Below are 17,841 nucleotides of genomic sequence, written 5' to 3'. Positions count from 1 at the left end.
TGCAACATTCATCCAGTCCATCTACAGTAATTTTCATTTGCTGTAATCAGTCTCTCAATCCCACTGAAATTCAAACACTATTTTTATTGGAAGAAGAGAGAATATTAAGCTTAACATTACATAAACCATTATTAGCACTTATAAAGGATGGAGTAACTTAAAATTATTTCAAATATTCATAACAAGTAAGTAAGTTTTATTTAATTGTGCTAAAATAGAGCGAGATGAACTGCAAATATAATAGAATCATAGAAAATATTGAGGTGGAAGGGACCCATCAGGACCACTGAGCACAATTCCCATGCACAGGACACTCCAAGAGTCACACCATGTGCCTGAGAGCATTGTCCAAATGGTTCTTGAGCTCTGTCAGATTGGTGCTGTGACCACTGCCCTGAGAAGCTGTTCCAGTGCCCAGCCTCCCTCTGGGTGAGGAATCTTTATTCAATATCCAAACTAAACCTCTCCTGACACAGCTTCGGGCCATCCCCTCAGGTCAGTGGTCACAGGAGGAAAGAGGCTGATGCTTGTGCCTCCTCTTCACCTCATGAGGAAGTTGTGACTGCAGTGAGGTCTCCCCTCTTCTCCAGGCTGACCTCAGCTGTTCCTTATATGGCTTCTCTTTCCAGACCCTTCACCATCCTTGTGTCTTTCCTTTGGATGCCTCTAAGAGCTCAATACTTTTAGTAATTCTCTTTTCTAGTTAGGTTAGAAAGTCATAGTTGAGAGGAGTTGAGGGCTTAATTTATTTGAATTATTATGTTCTAAAAAGCAACCTTTGATGTCAAGATGTTCATATTTGTACTGTGGCCCTGACCAGAAATAGGAAGCAAAGTGGGAAAACGAAAAACAAGTCAGTGAGGTACAAAGCTCTTTTGAAATTTGTGGGGAAATCAGGGGGAAAAACAGATTTGCTGTAAGCTTTTAGTGGCAATTTATGTTCTGCCCTTATTTTAGCTAAAGCCATTCAGCCATCTGATATTAGCAAGTCATGTTTTCAGGATGAATGGCAGAACACATCTGCAAGGAACAATTCTGACTTTTTGTAATGCTAAGAAACATTTTATGAGTGATTAAGGTTCAGTTAGTAACTATTCAACCTAAGCTTTTTGGTTAACTGAAGCAGATTGACAATTTGAGTTTCTCAGAAATACAGATGGACAAGGTCAGAATATATCTGTTTTTCATCCAGGCAGTCAGGTAGAAAATTAGCCAAATGAACTCCATAACTCCATCTGTCTTTTTAAATTTTTTTTTTCATTTCCCTTTTCAAATTTTTCCTCTTCTCTCATAATTTGGCTTGTGGATAAGCTTTAAGCTTACTTTTATTTTCACTTTTAGCCTTTCTCTGTAGGGTAATATTGTCCTATCATAGCATTCCACAATCCCTTTCCTTCTGTGCTTTTTGCACCACTGGCTACAGATTTTAAATCAAAGTCGTTAAATCGTTGTGCAATTTTTAGACATATGATCAGCAATGTAAAGGTCAGGTCACCCTAAGATAAACTGCTGAGTTATATTTTTATTGAGTATAAGCCTGCATAGACTCTTCTTGAAATTCTTCAGTGGGAAACATCCCTACATTGACACAAAGTGTGAAGTTAGATGAATTTAAATGTATCAGCCACAAATAGAAAAAAGACTTTCTTTTTCTGGCCCTATACTGGGACCAGAATATATGATATACAGCAGTGACATGACTCATGTGAGACTGAGAAATTGAAGTATAGTTCCTGATTTAAACAGATAAAGACATTGAATCATTATATCCCACGGGAATTTTCTAACTATTTTGAGTAACTGCCATTTTGTGGTTCTTAATAATTTTCTCTCTCCTACTTCTCTGTTTCTCCTGCCTTGTCTTGATTTCATTGTAACACAGAATTGAATTTTTTCTTAAATGTCATATTTAATATGGAAACCTTGATACTAAGAATGTTAATATCTCCACCCGCAGCTATTCTATCAGACATCATGTTTTAAGCAATTCTTACATTAAGTACCAACTCCACTGCAAAGGGACAGATATTTCCCAACAGAAATGATTGTACTTACCACTGCTGAGCCACACCTCGAATCCTTCTGGGCCCTCACTGCAAAACAGACTTTGAGGTGCTGGAGAAAGTCCAGGGAAGGGCAGCAGAGCTGGTGAAGGCTCTGGAGCACAAGTGCCATGAGGAACAGCTTGAGGAGCTGGGGATGCTCAGCCTGGAGAAAGGGAGGCTCAGGAGGGACCTTATCCTGCTCCACGGAAGGTTTAGATGGGATATTAGGCACAATTCCATCACCAAAAGGCTGGCAAGCACTGGAACAGGCTGCCCAGGGAAGTGGCTGAGTCACCATCCCTGGAGGTGTTCAAAGGGTAGCAGCTGTCCCAGATTAAGGATTAGACTTGGTGATCATAGGAAATTTTTCCAACTGAAATGATTTTAAAGTGATTTTAAAGCTAATGTAGGGATGATATTTTTTGTCCTCGGGGTGTACTGCCACAGAATCCTTCAATAGTAAACTTTATGTTAATTATCAGCAGCTCCTTGAGAACCTGCATGTAGGTAGCCTCATCTATTTCTCTAGCAACGCTCTCCATTTGGACTACTTCTTTTCAATGGACTATGTAATTCTTTCTCATCATAGTCTTCAAATACCCAAAATGAGTGATGGAAAGTCATGAAATACCACTAAAACACCACCCATGTCTGAGCTCTAGTTCAGAAAATAACATTGAACAGAGTATAAGGATTAAATAAAGAGAATGGGACAGTAATCAAATGAATCATTCCACAATTTCTCTTAAGGATATCAATAGTACAAAAGCTATAATTTTTCTGGTAATATGGAGTCATTAAGTGACACAAATTTTTTTGGTGTGTACCTCTTCTGAAGGAGAGGAATTAACACTGCGCTTAATAAATGCAATAAAACGCTGTGAAACATAATGATAACAGTTTCTCTCTACTGTTTTAGGGAGAAGGAACTTGCTACTTTAATTTAAATTGAAATACATTTTTAAAGTTCTTGACCCCTAATATCAAAATTCTAATTGTTCTACTTTTATGCAGGGTAAGAAAGTAGTCACAAAAAACGACACTAAATGAGATCTAAAATAACTTCTGTGCATCAAAAATGCATTTTCAGAGTGCAATATACCCAGTGAAATCCTGGTAATGATCCTTTTCAGAGGTAGAAAGGTGCCATTTTAAACCTACAGGGTTTTAAGATAAAGAGACTTTAGCTCATCCCACAACATAATCTGCTTCTGGCCTTGAATATGGACCCATTTTTCTAGATTTCAAATTTGTGGAAAAGGCGGAGACGGAGACCGACTGAGTTATTTTTAAAAGTAGCTTGAAAGTGCTAAGAAGTTGCAATCTTACAATAAGTTCAAAGGGAACTGGATTAACACAGGGGCCAGATTGGGAGGCTAGGATGAATAAAAAAAATTTGTGACATTTTGTGTCACGCTATATAATTTCTTTTTTTTTTTGCTTTATAATTTCAAACTTTTTGCTGTCCTTACACAAATGTACATAGATTTACTCAAGGGAAAACTGAAGCAAGATAATTATTTGAAATATTTATTTCTATTAGAAGTTTAAGCAATAGCTCAGTTTCTTATTTTTTTTCAAATGTGAATATATTGCATAAAAACAAAAATGGCAAATCAGAAATGTTGGAGGTGAAATGCACTTATCAAGCTATACAAAGTATTTAGACTGAGATAATGTCGATTTCATATCATATTATAAGTTCTATTTTCAAACCCTATTATTTTCACCTGGAATTCCAAAATTTAGGGGAGCAACTTCCCACTGAATTAACAGTTCAAATTATCAGGCTCCTAAGCAAGCTCACAGTTCAGCTAACTCAAATTCTGCTTCAATCTGCAAAAGCAGCACTAAAACGGGCTGCTTATTTTAACTCTGCTTTAGCATGGAATCTTCTGGATCAGGAGATAGAAATTAGCTCAACCCTTGAGTTTACATCTAATCAGAATATTTTAAGACACATACTTTATTCTCTATCCAGAAAAAAGATATCACTTACAGAAAAGGGATGTAAAGTATTTTTCTAGTTAATATGGATTTCAAATTGACTCTGAAGCTAGTGAAATGCCTGTTACTGTCTATTTTTTCTGAACTGTGCATCAAAAAAACTGTGAAATTATTGGGTTTGTTGTATGTGGGACACAGGATGTTATAATTTGTGTTTTGACAGTGAAATGCTCTTTGGGTACCTTTTTTTCAGAGAACACAAGAAATCTTTGATTACAACACAGATGAAAAATCACATTTAAAATATTCAATTTTAAAAATATGAATGTATTTGTAAGGAACATCAGCTATTATCAGAATCCTCTGAAGCTCTACAAAACAGTCTGATACATGAAAGTCAACATTTAATATGCTATAGTTTCATGTTTCCGTGCAGTAGCTCCAAGGAAATCAATTTTTCAGCTCGAGGGTGTTTTGATTTGGTGCAGTTCTGTAACATTCGTAAATGTTATCCAGAACGCCTTCAAAAATAACACAATTTAATAATCACAAATGTTCCTACTCTGTCTTCATAGCACTACTAAAATATCATGACAATGAGATTTATCAGATTTCATGGTACTACAACATTCACTGAGCTATTTTTGGCAAGGTTTTAATATGACGAAAAGTGAATGAACTCAATTGAAAACTTTAAGAAAACTTTGCATGAAAGTTTTCTGATATTTTCAAAAGAAATGCTGTCCTCTTCACAGCTGAGATAGGATCAAATTACAATCATGTGATAAATTCTGCATTTGTGCTCCAGGATATTGAAATTTTAAAATGTTCTCCTGAATCTGGCTGAGGGATGAAATGCTTTAGTGTTTGAGGCATCCTGGGCTGTTTCAAATGGTAGTGATGCCAATTGCTCTGAAAGGACTGTTGCAGTTAATGCATTATGATGTTTTCTCCCTCATGTCTCATCATGCTTAACATAGGTAGGTAGAGTTTAAACTTCAGGCTCCTAAATTAGCAATTTGCCACGGTGTGCCACTAAAATCACAGTGAGTAGACAGAGATGTTATCAAGGGCTTCATATTGCATTCTCTGGATCTGTGGAGGCATCCACATCTCCTCACTGGCTGCAAGGGAGGTAATGACACTGAAAACAGGCTCAGTTCAGAGGCCAAACACAGCTCTGATGGGTCTTTGCCCTACAGTTTAATAGGGAGAGATTTCCTTGTCCTTTTTTCTGATAAAGCAGTGCTGCAGGCAGGCAAAAGGTTGATAATCTGTCCCCAAAAGTCCTAACAGTCAATAAATAAGAGGGAGTTTTGTTTTAAAGTATGAATCAAAAGCCGTACGAGAAAGTGTAAATGTTACGTTTTAAGCTTGGCTTTGTGGGATAGTGAAGTCAATGATGGTCACAGATTCTGGGACATCAAGATTCCCCCTTAAGTGCCTGGAGGCAGAAGGTGCCTTGAAGCTAAAAATAGAAAAGTAATGACTGACAGTAAAAAACAATCCCAGAACAGAGGCATTTACCATAAGACACTCTAGTTCTTTGTCGACAGGTCTATGCTTTAACTACATATTGAGTAAGCAAGGTCAGTCTGCATTGTCTGCATCCTCCACTCATTCTTGTCACAGAAATAGATCCCTCTAACCTTCTTTCTACTTAAATGAAAGCCTTTTACTTCTTTTTTTTTTATTATTCTCTAATGTTTAAGGAGCCACAGTTCTGTGCTTGTAGAAATTGCAGTTAGAAAACAGGAACACAAATGATAAAAGGGAAAAGTCACACATAATACAGCATTAATTTCCATTAAAACAGTACCTCCATAAGCCTTTATAATGAATTTAATGGAAAACCTCTCAATGAATTTACTATGATGTTTTGACTTGGCTGAAAGCATTGCATTGCCAAGAGAATGAAATGATGTGAGGTAACTTGCACATTATTTTTTGTTAACTTGTCTTTTTTATTCAGCATTTTGAAAATGTAAGTAATACAAAATGAATGTTGTTCCAAAGGTCACAGGTTTTAACCAGCCTATTGCATATCTTGCCTTTGACAAGGAACTGAGCATTTTCCATGCTGCGTATTTGCCATATACTTATAGTTCAATTAGGTGTAGAGAATTCTGATTTTTGAGTAGCATGAGAAAAAAAAAACATATTGTACAACTTTAAGTGTAGTTTATATAATCCATGAGTGACTTTTGTTGCTCATGGAATATAAAAAAGCCAATGTACAAAATTTAACTTTAAGTGTTGCTGTTTGACTCACTCAGCCTAAACTGTGGTGCAGAGAGAGCTCATAAATGTCTGGGTCCAGATATACCATTCCAGCTGTGTTTTAACTGCAAAGGGACTGAGACAGACTCAGACCATTGTCTATCTACCACACCATGGCTTTCCTTCAACAGGGAATGCAGAAATACAAACCATCAAGTAATCACGGCTCTCTTCAGTAGGTTTATTTGTCTGGGCTGTTGGGACACTGGGATAGGGAAGTACTAGAAAACACCTCACTTGCAATAAATTGTCACAGTGAAATAATCTAGGATTTTTAAAAGCAAGTGTGGGGCACTTCCCCCTAAAGTAATTTTCAAGGCAGTACTAACAATATTTTTCAATATTTTAAAAATTAAACTCATTTTCTTTGTCTTCCATTTGCACTTTTGTCTTATTCTCAAATACCGTGGGGTTGTTAGGGAATTTTTTTCACAATGATAAAACATGGAATTTAGAAATTTTCTATCAAATCCACTGACTGCTTTGTCTGGCTAACCTGACCCAAAAGCCTTTCTCTGGGGAGCATTTTCAAAAGCCTTAAATTGACAAACACTTTTGTGCTTGTACTGTTTCTACCTGTGAAATTTAGCAAACCTATCATTTGGACACAGGCTCTTGTAAGTAACAACTTCACCTTTGAAATTATATTACCTGTGCAAAGCATATCTGAAGATAAAATGCTTTGGGTGCTTTTGTTTCTTTGAAGCTGTAATTTTGATCTTCTAGAAGAAGATTAGTATCCTGTGTACCACTGTGTATATCTCAGTGTGTCTCTCTCCAACACCTACAGCACAATTCCTAATTTAGGGACATTTATTTGAGCATTCAGATTGGAATTGGGCTTTTGTGGTTTTTAATGTCTTAATAACAATTGCTCTTGTGTTGTGTGTGCAGCTTGGTTACTTCCTGGCATTTCTGTGATGAGGCCTTGGAGTAAGATGCTTCAGTCTAAAAACACTGTCCCAACAGTGTGAGGACTCTGGATTATATCACATAAGCAATAAGTGTAGACTCCTTTTTGGATTTTTTCAAGTGATCCTGCAAGCTGGTGGAGCCATTGATGTAGGAAGGTGGGTAGGTAGCTCAGTGCTTGAGAAGAGGGCTTATGGTGAGTCTGATTCCCAGCAGACAGTACCTATTAGACACAGGTAAGTGAAATTTTTTTGGCACAGTGAGACTTTAGTGCTATATGAACGACTGACACTGGCCATGGGCTTACTCTGACAATATGCTCTGAATCAAATGTCATATTTAGTTAGAGCAGAATATTTTGGTAAAGAGAGGAAAGTAAACTCCTGTCTCTCTGTAGGAACGGGTGATCAGGAGACATGACTTATTGTGTCAGCCATTGAAGGAAATTTTCCCTCAGTGCAGCTGCTAGAGGGTTTTCTACTGAGGGAAATGCAATCAGTACTGCTAACGTAGCCACCACTGAGACACCTCAGCTGCCTCTGCTTGTAAGGTTGGATTCAAAGAATGCTGAATAAATGGAAAAACCTTGCTCAGAAGTCTCAGGCAAGTGGTTATAAAATATCAAAATCCACAGCTCATATTCTAGTCTTTTGTTTGCTCTGGAGGAGCACTCAGCAGACAAGTGGGGTCTCCACAACTTTTATACGAGTGCCAGGTCCTTGAGGGCAGCAGGGAAAAAAATTGCTACTGCACTCTGTGTACAGACTTCATTTAGACCTTCCATAGAAATGCTATTCAACCTTCTAAAAGCAGAAAAAAGTCTATGTCTAGGGTGCAGAGTTCACATTAAATCCTAGCACAAACTGCCTGGCAGAGTTCAAGAAGCATTTGGACAATATTTTCAGGTAGATGGTGTAGCTCTTAGGAAGGATCCTGTGCAGGGCCAGGAGCTGGACTCTGTGATCCTTGTGGATCCCTTCCAACTCAGCTTATTCTGTGATTCTGTGAAGTTCAGTGATGATCAACATCCATGCTATTGGTCATTGCACCTCTCTGCAGTGCCTTTTAATCAGTCTGACTGTATACAAACTGCAGACCACACGCTGCACACACTGCACATCTCTTACTAAAACAGCAAAACAGAGCAGCTGTCATAGCAGTACAACAGTTTACAGAAAGAAAATTAAAATAAGAAAAGTAACAAGACACTAATTGTCACTGTTGTAATTTTATCATGAGAAAGAAGCTCTTTATTTTCTAGATAGGTGGCAGAGGTTTAATATATTTTTTTAATCATTAAAAAAAAGTCCAACCAAAATGAACTATTTATTTTTTTATGTTGGAGCACCAGGTAGGTTTTGTCAGAGTGAAATGTCTCACTATCACATGATATTTTCTTAAATGTGTAGTGTCTTATTAGCAGTGTCTGCTCTGTATGTTTTGTTTTGTAAATTTGGCTGTCATTTATCCACCTGTGCCTGCTCAGCCCTCCCATCCTGCTCACACCAGCCTGCTAAAACACCACTAGTTTTCTTTGCCCTTGCTCTTTCAGTGATATTCTTTTTCTCTGTCTGAGTCAATTCCCTCCTCATTCTCACTGCCTGCAGAGTGATGAGTTCACAGTGCTGGGGGGATCAGGAGAGGAATGGAACCTGTGAGCTTGGTCCAAGTTCCACCATGAACACTTCCAAATGGTTTTTCCACAGAGACTTCACTGATTTTGTTCAACTTAGAGATAGAGATTAGCACTGGATACAGAGAGTACTAATAATTTGACGAAAGGAACTTTGTTTCATCCAGGTCCCATTTCATTTATACATATTGGCAGTTCTTCTACATGGGATGAACTCTTTATGTAAATCCAATGGCTGTGACTTGTGAGTGAGCACAGAAAATTGATCAATCTATTGTTGAAAGCATGATCTTTTTGGAGGGGATCCAGAGTGACAAGTATCATTCTATAGAACATGATATTAAAAAATGGGGCACCACTCCTATTGACAAATATTAGCATGGCCTCACTACTGGTACAAGAAAAGAGCAGCAATTTTCATTTTGCTTATCTCTACTTTAAATACAACATATTGCATGGGACCCATTATTTCCAGTCATTTTCAAGGTTTCTTCCAGTCTTCTCTGTTTCTAATTCTACTCCAGACATCCACTTGAACCATATAAGCCATCTGTAGTTTATAAAACACCTCTAAGCTATTGTTTTAAAGTTTTATACCTTTTAATGTTTTCGTATTTATTTCCTGCTGATATCAACACATATGCTGCCAAAAGCAATCTTTAGTGGATACTAACATATTCATATTAAACACTTGATCCAGAAATTTTGCAGATAATAGGCAGAGGGAACATCTGTGAGAAGCAGATAATTTTTAATATTTATGGATAGCTCATTTCCATGTTGTAATCCTTAAGATGGGAGCGGGTTTGTAAGGCTCTGTGCAATGCAAGACATTTTTCTATATTCCCATCATGGTTAGGTAATGAAGGGAGAAGTGGCTCTGAAGAGGGAACTCCAACAAGTTTATTAATTAATGATGGAGAAAAGATCTCTACTGTTACTTGAATGAAATAGGAGTAATTGTGCAAAAAGGAAGATATTCAACAAGTTAATACTCAGGATAATTTTTCAAACTGGACAGTTTAATCTGGATGGAAAACTGCTCAAAAAGTAAATAAGTAAGAATAATTAACTGTTTTCTGAACTTCTAAATAGACAGCTTTTATTAATAAAGTCTAAGGACCAGCAATATACTCAAAGCACTACCCCAGCATTAACAATGATTTACAATTTTTCTTCATTGACAATTAAGTCAGTAGGTTAAGCCCTTGCCTTGTCAATGGATTGAAATTCTATACTATTATTTAAATTGATGCAGAAAAATGACACAGCTTAGACAAAAACATTTCATACTGGATTTTATTCCTACAGTCATGAATGTGAAACTGGAGGTTCAGAAACCTGGCTTATGAAGATAGTGAAGACGTGTAAAATTGGAACTAGATTTCTTGGCCTTATTTATTGTCACATTAGGTTTGTGTGGGTTTGCAAACACTGTAAATCATAAGTGTCTCACCTACTATTTTTTCATTCCTGCTTTCAACAATGAAAAGTACACCTGATGTAAACCTCTTCCTTTTCACTTATAGGCTTAAAAATTGTTTTACCTTTGATACCTCAATTATGTTTCACTAATAGGAGCAACACCTTGACTAGCACATTATCTCTTAAAAAAAGTGAAGAACGAATGAAAAACCAAGACAAAAATCCTATTTTGGGACAGCTCCCTGTAGGTCCCTATGTTAATCAAACATGTTTAATTTAAAATTTAATTTAATTTTATTTAAACTTGGTAAACTATACACTTTTCTGATAAAAAGAAGCAGAATAAGACTGTCTTGTTTGTCTGTTTACCTTGCTTTACACACACTTATGAAAACTTGAGTGAAGGCTGTGAAATTTGAGCCTCACTGAACCATCCTATGGCCAAATATATGTATTACTTTATAGAGAGATACTGTGTTTTCTGAAAATCAAATAGGGGGAGTTGAATAATTTTATATTAAGAAATACTTAATTGCTTGTGGAAATGAATAGGCTGAAGTACATATAGGGAAGAGTTCCAGTTTGTACAAACAGGCTCATTGACCAAATATCTCCTTCAAGTGGCATTTGCAAAGGGCTGCAGCTGAGAAATACTAAGAATGCAATTAGAACGCAGTGGTGAGGATCCAAACTGGAATGCACAAAGGCTGAGATGCAGGAGAAAGTTTCTATCACCATTTAAGGTTTGCTTCTCACACTCTTTAACAGCTGCCTTGTCAGTCACATGAAGTCTGAGTGGATTAGAAGGATTATCAAATGCAGTATGCCGTCTAATTCTGCTTCAAAGCTAATCAAAATTGGGTACACACGCAGTTATCCAATGCCAGCATCAATCAGAGTGTGACTGATGCTGACACTCCCTGAACTAACTCTAGGATGTTGCCCTACTGAGCACAGAACTAAGCATCTCAAAATTCCCATTCCCATGAGACTCACCTGGACAAAAAAAAAAACATCCTCTAGCAATTCAAATTCAGATCAGTTTTTTAAAATATATGACCAAAGCCAAGTTCAATTTTCAGCAAGAATGGCACATATTGAAATATGCCACTTTCAACAAACAGCTGAGATTTCCCAGGGACACCATCTTTTCACACACCAGCATAACTGGATACTGCTTATCTTAGGGCATCAAATGAGATTCTGCTCCTGGTGTTATATCTCCAAGTAAACATGTGGTAAACAAAGGAAAAAAAACAAAGGCACCAGACCTTAGACTGAGACTGCTGCAGAATACTTGGAGCCTGGTACATGCATATGAATGTGTTTGGAATGTGTTTCAGCCTTGGCTTCATTTCAGGTTTATTCAGAATTTCTTCTGAACTTTTAATTCAGTAGCAGTACCAGCAGCTCCTCTCTACTTTTCCCTTTCACAAAGATCTCAAAAGACAGGCTGAATCTTTAGAAATATATTCTGACCCCAGCCTTTAGTGGGAAACAGAAAGGAGTGCATCCATTTAAACAGTGACAATGAACCACGCAATTAACATTAAAAGAAAGGGGCAACAAAACACCTTACATTAAAGGATAAAATCCTTATGACATTGAGAGAAACCCCACAATAATAGTTAAACTCACAAAAAATACCAAAGCCTATGAAATACTGTTTATGGTTGTGAATAATGTGAGGAAAATCAAGTAAATAAGAAACATTTTTAACAAATATTGAAGTCAATCAATGTGTGGCTGACATCAAAGATTCAGGCACCAGGAAAAGCAATCTGAACTAAAAACTGTAATGCAAACTCAAAAAACATTGACAACTACCAGAATATATCAAACGAGAAAGCTACTGATAAATGTGGAGATAAAATATATTAAACTAAGCAGATTTCTAAAGTGTCTACAAATGTCAGCTTGGTACTGTGCATTTGTCACTAGTACAGTTGTCTTGGCAATGAAGATTATATTGTTTCCTTCATTATAGAATTTAAAGTTATTATTGGGAAGTTTCCCTAGATAAATGTTTATCCCTGTTTGTGCCTTCAATGGGTATTTAGGAGTCATCCAAGATAATGAATGATACCATTGGTGGAGTGTTGTCGCATAAAAAGTGTGATCCAAAAGTCATACATAAGGTAAAAGTAGCAAAGATTTGTTTCCTTTGTAGGCAAGGTACTGGAACTGGCTCTTTTAAGATCTCAACAAAAATCTAGTTCATAAGGCAGATAGAAATTCTAGAAAGAACTGTAAAAGGACTTACCAAAATGATCCTGACACTAGAAAATAAAATTTGCCATGCAAGACCAATTTTGATGTATTCAGTTGGTTAAAAAAAAACTAAAAGATGATGGGATTACTTTTTATATGCAGTAACAGAAGGAGAAGATTTCCAGTAATTGAGAGCTATCTATCTTTAATGTTCAAGATGTAACAAAATCCAAAGATTAGAGGTTGAAACTGGACCTTATTTTTTGTTTTTCCTTCCTTAACACCTATTATCAAGATTATTTTCTAGGCTCATCCAGGCATATTTCATCTAATTAATTTCCTACCATTGCAAGGACATTGGGGATTAGTTCCAGTCTTTGCCTATAGCATAGTTAAATCTCATGAGGTCTAAAATTCTTTGTTCTAATGAACACCTTTATGTCTAGAATAAAGCCTTGGTAAACCTTAATGACCTGGTATAGATGATCTGAGGATCCCTTCTGGCTTCAAACACCAGGAAACTTTGCAATCATTTCAGAAATCATATTTATTAACCTATGCTGTACTTGATATATAAACCACCTAGCACAGGTGATCAAAGAGAGCTGTCCCCCTTGAGCCAAGAGAATATTTTAGAGAAGAGAATAAGAAATAAGTGCTAGTTAACTGAAAGCGCTCCCTAAACCCCTGCGCCACGGAGCACTCCATTAAAATGTTACTTTGAATCCCTAACAAGCTTCAGTGAAGGCAGACTGTACTCTCAGCCCCCAGCCCTGTAAGCACCTAATCCTGCAGAATTCCATGTGGGTGCTCCTCTGCCGCTGCCTGAGGTGTGAGAGAGCTCATTGCTGGTGCTGGGGCTGCCACCGGAGGGGCCAGGTCCGCTCCCCCTCCTCAAGCACAGCGCCTGGGGCACACACGGGTCAGCACTCCTCTCCAGAAAGGGAGTAATGAGCTTTCCTTCTAGTACTGGTGAGGGAAAACTAAGCCTTCCTAAAAAAGAAATCGACTTTGTGCTCCAGAAAAAAAAGAAATGGATACCTGGGTTATTGGGAAGAGATGGCATGAGAAGGAATAGGGTCTCAGAGAATGGACCTGAAAAATTCTGGGGCCAGTCTGCTATATTTACTCTTCCCCACATCTGCAAGAAGTACCAGAGTTTTATCTAATAAATTGCATTCAGCAGTTATGCTTGACTGAGGTTTATGCAAACTTAGATTTACAGAATGTTTATTTTTATGTATAATTATCTAAAATCACCAGTATTTTCCTCGTGTGAATTTAAGGCTCAAGATGAAGATAACAGGTTATTTGCAATACTGGCTTCTCTTCTATATTAACACAGATGTTTATAAACTTATAAGAAAGTTGTTGTAACTCTTTGTGCAGAATAGAGTGTCTCAAAGAATTTAATTTTTCATTGAGACAGCACCCTTATATTGAATACTAAGTGATTAGCAATATTTAAATAAACTACTTTCTGATGATAAGTGGGTATATAACAGACACATATCAATGTGATGGGTTCAAAATCTCATTCAATATATTTTGGGTATTCACTTGGTTGTTAACCAATACTGTACTGTGTGGCTGGTTAGATATATGTTCTAAGGTTTTTGAGCTGGTGAAAAGCATAAAAAAATGCAACAACTGTGTTTAAATACATAATCCCCAAGGTGTTATTGCATGTACTTATTTAATGTTAAAATCTATGTAATAAATTACCTACTTTAACTTTCACAGGTGTTAAATAGACACAATTTTATTATTTGCCAGGCAATCAGGAGAGATTAAATACCTTAATAAGATTCAATTAAAATCATCAGATATTTATGATACTCATTGTAAAGTTTCATAAAGAATAACCTGTCATTATTTATAGCTCTTCTCAGATGACAATGTTTCTGAAACAGACTGAACCATCACTGCCAATAGCAACAATTTAAGAACAGGATTATTTAATTTGCTAGAAAGTAAAGTACAAAAGTGAAATCTAATAGATGGTCAATGAATCAATTATTAGTTGGGTAGCCAAGTGAAATTCTGTGAAGACCAAAACACTGCTACCTTCCCCCACCAACAAGAATTCCCCCCTAATACATACTAACTCATCTTATTATCAGTTATCCAAACAAACATGCATGTGTAATGACCTCCACTGATGAAAATTATTACAGCACTATACAGGGGCATTTGCAGAATACAGTTTTTGTCATCTTTTGTCTTTGTAGTGTTGATTAAATGAAGATGATAGCCTCTTAGTATGAAGCATACCTGTGCTTTTCAGTCCTCCTTTCAAAGACTTGTATTGTATAAATTATAATTGGGAGGTAACTGAGAACCACGGTTCCTTATCAATCTGTCAGTTCCGAGAGAAATTTGAACTTCAAAAATTCCTTTCTTCTGTGTTTATTGTGTATGTGGATCAAAAAAAGAACTGTCTGGGAACAAGCAGTCTTTGAGTAAGTCAGCATGAATCCTCTCTTACACACAAGCCACCCACCCAACATTAGACAGCTATGAAAAGATTAATAGAAGGATATTCGACCTTTATATCCAGCAGTTTTTTCTGCAGAGAATCTAAGTTTTAAAAATAGATATTGAGATAAATATGTTAAGAGGAGAAAAATAGCACGTGTGAGAAATGTTTGTGCAATTCAGAAAAGTACCTGTTTTCTGCTTTATTTATTTCAAAAAGTTTTCATTTCACAATATCCACACCAACAATAACTGATTGAAGAGGATTTACATTGTCATAGAACATCCCAGGATGGAAGGGACCAACAAGAATCATTGAGTCCAACTCCCAGCCCTGCACAGGACATCCCCAAGAGTCACACCATGTGCCTTGGAGCATTGTCCAAATGCTCTTGAACTCTGAAAAGATTGGTACCTGGCTGATAAATGCCTAAGCATCACTAAAAGAATTATTAGCATAAAAAAATCCCCCTGACTATCAAGAAAATATTATAACACTTGCACAGAAAATTGTTATTCTGGTTGTTCATCACTGACAGAAAGATGTTATTTATGTGTCAGTTTATTTATTTATTTATTTATCTACCCTCTTAAGAGTGAGGAGCAGCTGTTCAGAGAGTCATGAGTGCTGGAGTGTAAGCAATGCATGGCTTTCTGCCACTAGTAAGACCTGGTGCTGTCACTGTGACTTGTTAACACCAGGGGAGAGATAATGTGAGTTAGCAGTGGCATGAATGGGTGTCTCAGGGTTGGTACTTCAAAACCTTCATTACCAAATTGCTATTTTGAGGGCTCAGAAAAAGAGAGAGTATCTGTTCAGCAAAGGCATGGCATTGCTGTAGAGGAATTCCTACCATCACAAACCTTCCCTTTCTGTGACTATTTCTCAGATCCTTTGTGGATTTGTGCACATACAGTTACTTAAGAAAAGGACAGAGACAAGGAATCAAGGTCATTATGAGACTTAATGTGGTCAAAAGTAATCTGTGATTCTCTCCTTGTCTGCTCTGCTGCAGAATGGCAGAGAATAGCTGCAGGCATAATTATTTGGATTTTGTTTTCACAGAAAGAGGGAGTGGCAGACTGCTGAGATCACAAAAGGGATTTTTTTAAACACAGCATCTACTGAATAACTTCTCAGATACAGTCCCCTCACCTTTTCAGATTTTTCCACTCACCTTTTCACATTTTCTATGAATGACCTGCTTCCCAGCTGATCTTGGAGGAACACAGAGAAGAGTGTGGCCTTTATTTTATGACATGTAACCAATGAACTTGCAGCATTTCTTTCAGAGATGAATTCTGGTTTTACAACTTCCACCTTAGCAGTGAGATTGCAAAGTGATGAAGGGAAGTCTCCATACAAATGTATCTAACCTGAGGTGGAAAATGAAATTCATGCAGAACACACACACACACCCTGAGGTCAGCAGCTGCCTGTGAATGATCCTGGGCACTCTGCACAGCTATCCTGGAGCTGCACAATTATGCAGGGCTTAAAACACCTTGATATTCCTCTTCCTGCTTGAAATCCCAATGCAAAATGAAAATTGCTTGAATCAATGGATTAAAAAATATGCAGTTTGCTCATCTTCTCCCAGATGATGTCCAGAAACTGGAGGTTTCTTCTATCCGGCAGGAATTACAATCAGAAATAAAATAGACACAATTTTTAACCTCACAACAGAATAATAGGGCTTGGTTTTAGGAATCTCTTTGAAAGGAAAGTATCTGTGATGAGCACTGTTCATAAAACGTCCCTACTTGAGTACTGTCACATCTATAACTCATGGTTAGCAAAGGCTTCTGGATTTTTCTGAATAAGAGTATAAACACCCTTAACACATCATTTTTCCTTAAGGTGAGAGAGTGCAAATAATCCACACATGGTAGGACTAAACATTTTGCTTTGAAATTTTAGGATATGGCTATTTGTATTTTGGAATTCAATGAAACAAACTAATGATTTTAGGTTTTGATGCAGATGTTTCTTAAAGATCCTCTCTTCCAGAACTAAAATAGCATTTAAATGTATGATAAACCTATACCTGTAAATAATGACAAACCTAGTCAAATATATACATCAGACCTAAAGGGTGGTCATATTTCCAATTTTTAATTTTGTTTTTATGTTCTCTTCGCCCATCTCATTTCTCATTTGCAGTTCACGAGAATTTTCTTTGCTATTGCAGTTTTTTAATGACTTAGTGTTCTGTTGCTCTTTCCTTGAAAGCCTAAAATGCAAAAGATTTATAGACCAGGATTTTTTTAATTGGTTCTACTATTTTCCCCAAGAAAGGAAGGATGATGTCTGGCATTTTTCATTTGGACACAGTGCACTTTTATTGAAAGTTAAAGATAATGGCTTTGGCAGTTCCTTTTTAATCCAATCTACTGCTTCGTGTCCTCGAAAAGAAAATTGGAGAACATGGCCACAGTTGGCATTTTGTGATAGAGTCCATTTTTCTTCTATACAGGATGCAAACAGTGGCTGACATTTCTCAATTAGGTCTTCTTTTTTCCTATTGATAATGAATTCTTTAATGTGGCTTTCACTTTAAACTGCTCTATACCATGGACTGCTCAATACAGTGAGTCTGACAAGTATGTGAATAGCTGTTTGTTATAATTTCATAGTATTTCCTGTAATTGCAAATGACACCATCCTTTGTTCTAATACATATAGTTGGGAAATTTGGATTTATTTGTGTAACACTCAATAAAATCATTCCTTTACTGTAACACAGACAATTATGATAATAGACTTTCCCCCTACTGTTTAGCAACTAATTTTACAGACAATTAAATTACACTAATGAATAGATTAATCAACTTTATTGTGAATCAATATACTTGTTTTCACTATATTTCATTTAACAGCAAAATATGTCAACTTCACACATACATGTA

Source organism: Ammospiza caudacuta, chromosome 7, assembly GCF_027887145.1.
Source record: "Ammospiza caudacuta isolate bAmmCau1 chromosome 7, bAmmCau1.pri, whole genome shotgun sequence".
Lineage (NCBI taxonomy): Eukaryota > Metazoa > Chordata > Aves > Passeriformes > Passerellidae > Ammospiza > Ammospiza caudacuta.
This window is presented reverse-complemented; position numbering follows the sequence as displayed.